Here is an 11450-nt window from a genome sequence, read left to right as displayed (position 1 = left end):
TCGTGAATAGGCTTTCGTTGGGAAAGGTATGAGCACACTGCATATTTTTTTCCTAGTGGCCCTGGACACCTGACTCTTGACTGCGTTATATGCCCCTAAATTATACATTTTATGTAGTGAATTTTAATGATGTGGGAGTTATCTATCAATAAAACAGTTATAAAATGTATTGAGTTGATAGTGTTCAGTAAAACCCACATGGATCCGTAGAGTATGCCACAACTTTGACCGTTGTGGGCAGAAATTATGCTGTATGAACTGGCATCTACCCAAGCAACCTCCTCCAACAGGGCAAAGGTTCAAATCTGTCTCAATCTTGAGAGTGTCCCGCCCGGGGGTGGAGTCGGGGTGTCATTAATGAAAGAAGGTGACAATTACTATAAGGAAGGAAGCTCAGGGCTAGACCCAGAGAACCAAGATCAAAGGAAGGCTATGGGTCCAGTGATGGCCGGCCTGGGATAAGTCCAGTGTTGAGCAGTGGCAGTATCTGAGCATGAACGAGGGGCACGGCAGGTAGCCCAGCTGAACAGCCACTACACAGAACAGAGGTGGCCCCTGGGCTCAGATGAGGCATGTAGCTTATTAAGGAGTAAATTTAGGGCTCCTTCTAGGTTTCCCTAACCCTGTGCAGAATGTGATGTTGATAATAGGCCTAATTTAAAGCCATTTCATCACCTGGATCGGATCAAGGAAAGCACCCACTGTAAGGATTCAAACCTTACAGAATACAAGCAGTTTTCTGAATTCTCTGCCCGGAATTGGAGTGTTGTTGGCAGAGCTCAAAGCCTTGACTTCTGAGTGCTGGAGCTGGAGGGCCGTGCGTGTCTCCTGACCATGCACCCCCTGTTCTTCATTTTGTCAGTCTATGGCATTGGGGAGCTTCTTCAGCTATGCGAAGTTCTCAGAAGCATTCAAATTGGCCAGTGGTCTGTTTATTTATTGATTGGGAAGTAGAAATATGACAGGCAAAAACAAACCTAGCTACTCATCTAACTCCATAGCAAAACCCCAGGACCTGGTCTCTGCAAGTGTTACTGCTGGACTCGAGAGCTGGCTCACTGGTTAAGAACATTGGCCATTTTTGCAGAGGACCTGGGGTTCAGTTTCTAGCACCCACACTAGGGTGGGGGTGGCTCACAACTATCTGTGACTCCAGGCCCTGGAGCTCTAATGCCATCTTTATCCTCCGCAGGCATTGCATGCACGAGGTTCACAGACATACACTCAGGCAAATGCTCATACATGAAATAAGGTGTGTATTTATACTGCCTGGTGCAATGGGCAGCATGCCCGCATCAGCTCCCTTTGCTTTCATATCCCCTTTCAGCCCACGTGAGATCTGAAATCCCCTTCGAAGCAGGCCTTGTACTGTGTTTTGATAAACGCATTTTTCTAGCTCCACCTGCCACCTTGTCCTGTTCTCCATTCTCTGGGGATAGGAGGAACATCCAATATAGTTTTATCATAGACAGGAAATACATTTCCCCACACCACCAGATTACAGTGCTGACATGCATTAAGAAATTCATAAACTAATTGGCCCATATTGCATGCCTGCTCCTGAGCTTTTGGACAACTGCACAAACACTAGAGAATTCCGTCAACACTTTCTGTGCGTTTAGCAAGCTGTGACTGAATACTGGATCTAAATGCTGGAGCTCTAACTTAGTCCTGGCCTAAGAAACCACAGTATTAACATGTTAGCCGTGAATAGTCTAAATATTTGGGAGAGAAAAAAATTGCTAGTTAACGTGGAATCTTTAATCTCTGAGATTAAACCCTCACTCGGTAATTTTTTTTCTTGTTTACTTTCTGTTTCAGGGAACATAGATATTAGGGAAACAATCTACAATGAGCCACATTCCCAGACTCTCCCATCCCTTTTCAATACCTCTTCTTAGACCCTTGATTTTTTTAAAGATTCTTTCACAAGAATCATACATATAACAAACAGCATTACAATCGTCTGTTGCTAAGTTTCTTGGCAGAAATCTGGGGCCTCCAAAAGAATGAAGGTGTATTAATCTCTCCGGAGTCAAAAGCCCAGAGGAAAAAAAAACAAGGAGAAGGCTGCAGCTATTTCTCTTGCAGGAGCAGATGCTGTCTCACCCCAGGGAGTTATGGGTTGGAAGAAATGAGATAATAAAACTACACAAGCTACTTGGTGAATGCTCTCAAATGGGACCAGCGCCAGCCATACAGATCTGTAAATAAATACATAGATCGCACTCTTAGAACCAAATACAAACATACTAATTACAGTTTTCTCACTCTGTCCAGAGGAAACTAATTGAAAAAAAAAAAAAAGACTGACCTAATTGAGTCTCACATGGTAGCCTGTGGGAACCAGAAAGGGTGCTGCTGGCTTGGCTCAGCTGGCTGTCAGCTGTCAACTCTGCCCCACAGCCATGCTGTGCAGCCTTCTCCCGCAGACCTTCTTCTCTCCAAGGTCACTGGCCAGAGTTATGGGCCCAAGCATCTGTTGTCCCTTGCTATGCTTACGGGATTTGCATCTGTAGAAGACAGGACCTATAGGTAACCAAAGTGCCTCCCTGACAAGCTGATCGCCTCCCGCTGGTATCAGTCCACGAGCTGGGGGTTCCCCACTATTCTAGGAAAACCAATTCACCTTACAGACAGGAATCACACCTGCACATAAGGGTGATCTGACGGGAAAAATAAACACACCCAGATGTATAAATGTGAAACCAGGATGTTTTAAAATGAATAATACGCAACAGCACATACTTACTTTAAGCAAGTAATGGAAGACAACATTCTTCTAGCTGAAATAAGCCCCCAGGGCTCTGTCTGGGACAACTTGGAGAGTATACTGACGGAGAGGGATGCAGAGATGATGGGGAAATGCGGATGAGGCTGAAAGGCTGCGTGCGAAGCAGAGGAGGGAACATTCCATGCTGAATAGATGGCACCAGAAAGATCACAGCATGGAACGGTGTGTATCCATATCAGGGAAGAGAAGACTGAGTTGATGAGGAGATCTCAAAGATGAAGCCTGAAACACATGCAGCTGTTAACTTCACCCACTTATCCCAGCTTTTATATATTTCCAGATTTACACCATGGGAAGCCAGATACAGACTTTTGAGAGAACAGACATGACACAGACTCGAAGTATTCCAGCAATCACCACAGAGAACGTGAAAATTACCCACTTTGCTATTACACGAAGGAAAGGGAAGCATAATATGCAATTATTAAGAATCTCCAATAAGGCGACTCTTCTGTGAACAAAAGGATAGCTATCAAGGGCAGCTACTGTTGTGACAGGGAACTGGGAACACCGCCAAGCCCTTAGCTAGGATGGCAGCCCTTGTTCTGTGGGAACTCCTTCAGCCCTTAAGATACCAGCCCACTTTGGGTGTTCTCTCATGTACTCTACATGCAGATGAAAAGCGTGCACGGGCATCTTGGCAACCGTCTTTCCATCACATGACTTTAGCCTACTGTCAAGCAGATGAGGTCGAGAACCTGTTTCCAAGACTCTTTCGAGGCTGGGTATGTCTGCTATGTTCAGATCCTAGGTTGCTTCCTTCCCCCTCCCAACACCCATTTCCTCCTTCTACTTTCTTCTCTGTTCTATGGGATGCTGAAGGCGAAGAAAGTTGAACCAAGTGGTGGGAACAACACCAATTGGAAGCGGAGCAGCATGGCAGAGGGACCCAAGTCCCTGGGTGATGTCACCAAGGACTGCGTCTTTGAAAGCAATAGTCACCAGTTTTCTTCTGAGTCACTGAGTCTTTAAGACTCCATGTTATACCACATTAGGTTAAACCTAACTTGTACAACAACTGAACTTTACTAAAGCTTGTGCTTAGGTCACTTAAACTTCGAAAAGCCTGGAAAATAATCTTAAATTACCCCCAATTAAGCAAAGGCTGCAAGTTAGATATATTTTGTTTGTAAAATATCATAAGTTTAGCTTTACATTTTAAAAAATGATGTATTCTTTCTCCGTTTTCTTTAAGTGGGCACTTAGTGCTATGTGATGTGGGAGTGTCATATATCAATCTGTTGATTTCATTGGTTAAGCAATAAAGGAACTCCTTGGCTCTGATAGGTTAAAAGATAGGTGGGAGGAGTAAACAGGAGGAAGAGGAAGTGAGGTCAGAATCTGCTCAGCTCTCCTGGAGAGACTCGACAGCTCTGCGCTCTGGAGCAGAGCCGCCATTCTTGCCATGCTCCACTCTCCCAGGATGGACGGAGGCTAGAAGGGAGGTAAGCGCACCTTGGGGTGCTTACACGCATTATTAGAAATGGGCTAGTCCAGATGCGAGAATTAGCCTGTAAGGGCTAGAGTTCATGGGCCCAAGCAGTTCTTAAATGAATACAGTTTGTGTGTTGTTATTTCGGGCATAAGCTAGCCAAGCGGCCGGGGTGTTGGGGACGCAGCCCCGCCGCTCTTATTTCAACAGCTATGAACTTTCCTCTTTGATCCTACTGCACGAACTGGCTTTGTGGGAGCCTAGACAGTTTGGATGCTCACCTTACTAGACCTGGATGGAGGTGGGTGGTCCTTGGACTTCCCACAGGGCAGGGAAACCTGATTGCTCTTTGGGCTGACGAGGGAGGGGGACTTGATTGGGGGAGGGGGAGGGAAAGGGGAGGCGGTGGTGCGGAAGAGACAGAAATCTTTAATTAATAAATAAATTAAAAATAAATAAAAATGGTGTATTTATTTTTGTTCTGTGCGCATTTTTTTTGCCTGTGTGTATGTCTGTGTGAGGGTGTCAGTTACAGGAAGTGGTGAGCTGCCATGTGGGTGCTGAGAATTGAATCTGGATCCTCCAGAAGAGCAGCCAGTGCTCTTAACTTCTGTGCCACCGCTCTATCCCTTTTATTGGTCTTTTTCTATTTGTTTTTTGTTTGTTTTTATTTAAATGGTCTTAGTAAAGATAGTGTCCAGTTACAGAGATGAGTCTCCTGCCTCCTTGTGTATTTATGCTGCCCACGTGGCACCTGCAAGCCTGTGAGCCAAGAACGTCTGTGTGACTAGGGCAGAAAACCAGCTAGGGCGATAGCCTATGCCCCCATTTCCTATAGCCAACAGTCATGGGGTAAGTAAGCCTGGAAAGAAGCCCGTCTCCTTCTAAAGAAGTTACAGGTGCACAGCCTGTGCTTGTCTATTTTCCGTGGCTATCACAGAAAACCAAAGGTAATTTAGGGAGAACCCAGATATGTTTTGCTAATGGTTCTGGATGCTGGAGGTCTCAGAATATGACTCTATGGTCTTCTTGCTTCTGGGAGGTCTTGTCATTGCTTCCTAACTTGGTGGAAGGACAGAAAAGGCGGGAGAGAGATCCGAGGAAGCCTCACTGTGCTTCGTAGAAACCCACCTTGGTGAAAATGAATTTACTCCTCTGTGGGCAGGAATGATCCATCCTCGGGACCATTTAAGCTTCACGTCTCAATTCTGTGACACTAGGAACTGTCATTGTTGGAACACACAATGCTCTCAACCACCACCACTAACTATCCCACTGTAGTTGGAAGTCTTTTCTCTGCGCCATTGGATCCTGCTGGACTGGTTTCTTTCCCGTCTGCCAGTCCCTGCAGCCGCTTATAAAATAATCATTTGGAGGCTTACTATTAATATAATTGTTTGGCTGATGGCTCAGGCATCTTACTGGTTAGCTCTACATAAAAATTAATCCACTTCTAATAATCTGTGTATGGCCATGTGCCCCATGGCTTACCAGTGATGCTCTGGCATCTTACTCCTCCAGCAGCTGCTGGTATTTACCCGACTCGCCTTCTTTCTCCCTGTCTCTCTGTTTGGATTTTCCATTTAGCTATATTCTGACCTGCCATCGGCCAAAGTAGCTTCTTTATTAACCAATGGTAATAAATCATATTCACAGCATACAGAGGGGCATCCCATGTCACTCCACCCAACAGTCTCCCAGTTGGAGTGGTGAGTCCCTAGCAAGTGGTATTATTTTGGTGAAATTGTGGGTACCTTAGGAAGCAAGACTGAGCTAGTGGAGGAGGACCCCAGTGGGCAGGTCCTATGGGGACTACTGTCCCTGTCCCCTGCCTGTCTGTCCCCTCTGGTAGGCAGTAAAGTGACAAGCTCTTCTCCACCCTACACTTCCACTGCCTTCACGTCCTGATCAAACTTGGGGAACAGATAACCATGGCTGCGTTCTCTGAAGCCAGGAGCCCAAATAGGCTTTTCTTTTAGTCAGTTGTTTCTCTCTGGTACTCTGAACACAGCGATAAGTGTAATTCATATGAGAACGGAGGCTCTAAATGAACATTGTGGTAGACGCAGTCAAAACACACTGCATTCCCAGTTAGCAGGCCTTCCTCCCCAAAGCAGTCGTACAAAGACTCCCGCTCCTTCCAACCGGTTGTTTCTTCCTTTTCAGGGGCTTATGGATGTGAGACTGAACCACAACAACTCTTAGCTGTTTTCCTGGAAGAGAAGGAAACACAAGAAAACGAAGAGAACTGTGAACGGTTTCAGCGAGGGCTCAGTGCTCTGTTACTTCCTGGGCATTGGCAGCTGACTTCAGATACTTGTCTAGCCTCAGGTTTGGTTTCTAGGAAAAGCGCTGCTCGTATTCCTTCATTGGGAAAAGCAGCCTGCTCCTCTTTATGTAGTTCAGGCACTGTAGGTTTGCCGTATCCAGGTCTAGCAAGTCCTGAAGGCTTGCAAGGTGGTGAAGTTCTCCTTCTGCCATTGAGGCTTTGCTTTCTAACTTGAATTACTTGCAAAATGGTACACTTGTTCTACCCAGTATTTGATCTCCTGGCAATACGGCTTATATAACTAAGGCAAAATAAATCCTTTTATTTCCCTTTATTTGCTAGTTTCAAAGATAGTTATTGTCCTAATTGTCCTGAGAAGCCTACTGGCTACCACTTTCATTAACAGTATCATGTAGCCACGAGTTTAAAGGCATTGAAGAGTCCGGGGGAGGTCGGATCCTTTATTTCCAACACACAACACAGAATGCTTCCACACCACCCTAATTTCTGCTTCCAAGTTCAAGTCTGAAGATCACCCAGAGCACCTGAGTTTTGATAACCCATTTAAAGGATTCACACAATTGCCTGGAACCGTTACGTTTATGGACGCAGTGTAAGACAGCGCAGCATGGTTGGGAGCGGCGCAGAGAAGCGGTGGGTCCAGCTGGTCCCTGTGCACAGCTTCTGTTTGTCTTCCCCCAGGTAGTGGTGCACGTTCTAACTTTTCATGAGAGCTCTCCCTTCCTACCACCCCCTCTTCCTTTACCCCCTCCCATTTTTTTTTCACATAAGGCCAAGGACCCAGCTTTATGATTGACGTTATCCCTTAATTACTTCCCAGAAGCCCCATCTTCGGATACTGCTGTTTCTGTGTTAGATTATGAATTTTAATAGAACGCGAACATCTCATTCGCTAATGGGCTTCAAAGCCAGGAAACAGGTATCAACCCCCCAAGAATTTATATTTGAAAATTTATATGTATGTATTCGGGTTCCCAGGATGAGCTTTCGCTCTCATTAAAATTCAAGAGAGATCAGTGACCCAAATTTTCAGACTCAGTGTCACAGACTATGAGCTCCTTCAGAAAGAGCACGTGTCTTGTTTCCTTCCCCTTCTAATACGTAAAAAGACATGGGTCGGGATAGGGAGGTGGGAGTGGGATGGAGGTTTTTTTTTTCTTCTCAGGAAATATGAGAACAAGGATGATTTTTAAAGACACAAGATTTCTTTCCTTCTCTCTCTCTCTTTTTTATTTGCTTTTTCATGGGAATTTGAACTTGAGAAACAACTCCAAGTGTACGTGTCGTGTGAAGACTGGGCCAGCTATAGACACAGGAGTCTGACAGGTGCAGGGTATATCTGATAGAAACGGCACTTGGTGCTAAATACAAGACTTGAATCAAGAGAGGATAAGGATTTTCACCATTTTCCACTTTTAAAGACTCCAGTGGGTGCTGGACATGGCTCAGTGGTTAAGGGCACTGGTTGCCCTTCTAGAGGACCTGAGTTTGGTTCACAACATTGGCGACAGGATGCTAACAACTGCTTCTAACTCTAGCTCCAAGGGATCTGATGCCCTCCTTTGAATTTTATGGGAATTTACACACACACACACACACACACACACACACACACACACAGAGACAGACAGACAGAGAGAGAGAGAGAGAGAGAGAGAGAGAGAGAGAGAATTTAAAATAATCTCTAATGGCCACATGACCTTTGACTACTTAGTATATTAACAATTTCTTTTAAAGGGTGCCGTTCCAGGGATATAAATAATAGGGTAGATGCCTCAATATTGACAGTTGGTAGACGGTCCCAGGGCAGGCTTACAATTGGTGCAGTGTTCTTTGCCACCTTTCATCATGTTCACTAGCCTTGAAAGCTCAGTTTTCATTGCTATCTTGCATTTCCCAGCGTTCACTGGGGTCGCAGACACATGATTGCTGGCAGGGCCCACCCATGCAGCTGCAGTGTTTCCAGGTCTAGGATGTGAAACACTCTGCACTCATGACTCTCGTCATGGTGCAGAACTTGACTTCACTGAGTGACAAGCCCTGGAGGGACTTAATCCCCACAAACATTAGCAGACCAACCCCTGGAACTCTATTGATAGCAAAAGTTCAAGTTGTATTTATTGCCTAGCATACATATTGACAATATGTATATTGCTGTATGTCTTATTGCCTAGCATGTATATTGACTGTATGTATATTGACTACAGATATTATTGATGAGCATGTAGAGACAAACCAAAGGTAACATCCTGCACAGATAAAAATGGGAGCAGCAGGCTGCCATTCCCACCCATGGCCGTATACTGTGGAGGGCTCTAGTACCTGGATTCCTCACTTTATCAATGCACAATCTTGTTAGGCTAAACTCTGTCTCTTTGAAGATGCCTTATATGCTCAGAGCAAAAACTGCCAACCTGTTTGGGCTGTAGGAGTTGGGAATATATACAGTCCAGGTCTTTATAAGCACTGTTGGGCAGGATAGTCTCTGACCTTTCTCTTGCATGTAGCTCTTCTTTGCCTTCCAGCAGACTAGGTTGGTTGGCTTTATGGTGCATCAGAAGTTGCTCTAAGGGGAGAAGCAAACTGCATGTGATTGGGTCTGCATCTATTGGATCTTGTGCATTTCTTGAAATATATTTAAGAGTTTTATTAATTTCTTCCCTTTGAACTATGTTGTTCCATTTGGTCTATTTCTGTGGTTGTATTCTCAAACCAACACCTTCTAATTTACGTAGTCAAAAGCACAATATTTCATGGACACAGTGTGGTGGTTTGAATGAAAATGGCCCCATGGGATCATAGATTCAAATGTGTGGTTCCCAGTTGGTGGAACGGTTTGGGAAGGATTAGGAGGTGTGGGCTTGCTTGGGGAGGTGTGTCACTGGGGGCCTGATTTGAGGTTTCAAAAAACTCTCACTATTTCCAGTGTCTCTTTCTTTCTGCTTCCTATTTGCAGATCGAGATGTGAACTCCCAGCTACTGCTTCAACACCATGCCTGCTTGCCTGCCGCCATGCTTCCCGTTGTGATGGTCTTGGATTCTAACCCTCTGGAACCAAGAGTCCCCATTAAATGTTTTCTTTTATACATTCCCTTGGTCATAGTGTTTTGACAGCACATTAGAAAACTAAGACATACAATTTCTAATTTGAGATCATGGCTTACAAACTCCCATAGCTCCACAAAAATTGTAAAGATGGAATTTATAGGAATATGCTCAAAACACACCCAAATCACAAGTTTTCAATGTGTCACAAAATCAACCAATGAATTTTGATGAATTTAAAAATGTTGCTTAATGAGTTGTTAGAAATAAATAAAGGAATAAAGGGCCAGGGATATGGCTCCATGGTAAAGCACTGGCCCAGCATGCATGAGGACCTGGGATCAACTGCCAGCACTACAATAAAGAAATAAATAGAGAATTTTCAGTATCTCTTCCTGGGCAGAGTCAACTTTAAATTCAATCATAGTTCAGAACAAAGGTGGTGTAGTAATAGAAGACAAGTCAACAGCAGCCTGATTGTCATGAATTAGATTAACATATTAACAGGGTCAATTATAGTCTATTTATACATCAGAGCATAAATTTAAAATCTCAGAGCAACATATAATTTTCAAAAAGTGTATCTTAATTCCTCTAAAAATTAAAGAAAAGAGAATTGAAAAGTTGCACACGTCCTCTAAAGCAGTGGGCTCTCAACTTGTGGGCTGTGATTCTCTGGGGTTGCACGACCCTTTCACAGATGTCACTTATCAAACATCCTGCACATCAGATATGCGCATTATGAGTCGTAACAGCAGCAAAATTACAATATGGAGTAGTATCAAAATAATTTGATGGGGGGGTGTCACCACGACATGAGGAATTGTACTGAAGGGTCTCAGCACTAGGAAGGTTAAGCACCACTGATCTAAGTCCTATGAATGTGCTCCTTCAGTGTTCTAAGATGCTAAGGGACAACGGAGTGAGGCAGTGCCTGCCTTTAATCCTATTATTCAGGAGGCAGAGTAATCAGATATTTGTGAGTTCAATGCCAGCATAGTTTACACAGTAAGACTTCGTCTCAAAAATTGCTTTTCAAGGGATTTTGAAACTATATTTGTATTTTTATTTATGACTTTTTCATTATTTATCACCTGTTATTCGTAGATTTTTTTTTATATTTTTGTTTTTTAAATAATTTTTATTTTATATTCATATATGTATTGGGTCAAATCTACCTCATATTCTTTCCTCTCCAATTCTTCCTCTATGCCTCCACTGTTTTTACCTCCCAATTCCATGTGCTCCTTTTTTGATACTCACTGAATCCACTTCATGCTCCTTGTATGTACACAAGTGAAGTACTATCTACTGGAGCATGGGCAGACCCTCAGCTTGCAGCCCTTCAAATCGCTGACTCCCTCCCAGGCGGTCTTCTGTTGCCAACAACTCCTCAGACTGATGTAGTCTTCAGCAGCTCCTCCTCCATCAATGCTGTGATTTTGGCTGGACTGATCTTGTACAGGTCCTGTGCATGCAGACAGAGCCACTGTGAGTTCATCAGCAACTGCACTGCTGTGCCTGGCAGCAAGCTGTTTCTCTACAGACAGCTTCCTCTGACTCTTACAGCTTTCCTTCCTTCCTTCCTTCCTTCCTTCCTTCCTTCCTTCCTTCCTTCCTTCCTTCCTTCCTTCCTTCCTTCCCTCCTTCCCTCCCTCCTTCCCTCCTTCCCTCCTTCCCTCCCTCCCTCCCTTCTTTCCTTTCTTATTCTAAGAAAAAGTCTCTCTACATGACTCTGACTTGGAACCTACTGTGTAGACCAGACTGGCCTCAAATTCATAGAGATCCTCCTGTCTCTGCCTCCTGAGTTCTGGGACTAAAGGCCAGCGTGATCTACAGAGAAAGTTTTAGGACAGGTAGGACTATGCAGCAGGCTATCCAAGAGGAAT

This window comes from Alexandromys fortis, unplaced genomic scaffold (genome assembly GCF_014885135.2).
Source record: "Alexandromys fortis isolate MF-2015 unplaced genomic scaffold, M_Fortis_MF-2015_v1.1 scaffold_118, whole genome shotgun sequence".
Lineage (NCBI taxonomy): Eukaryota > Metazoa > Chordata > Mammalia > Rodentia > Cricetidae > Alexandromys > Alexandromys fortis.
The sequence above is the reverse complement of the archived record's forward strand: the minus strand, read 5'-3'. Positions refer to the sequence as shown.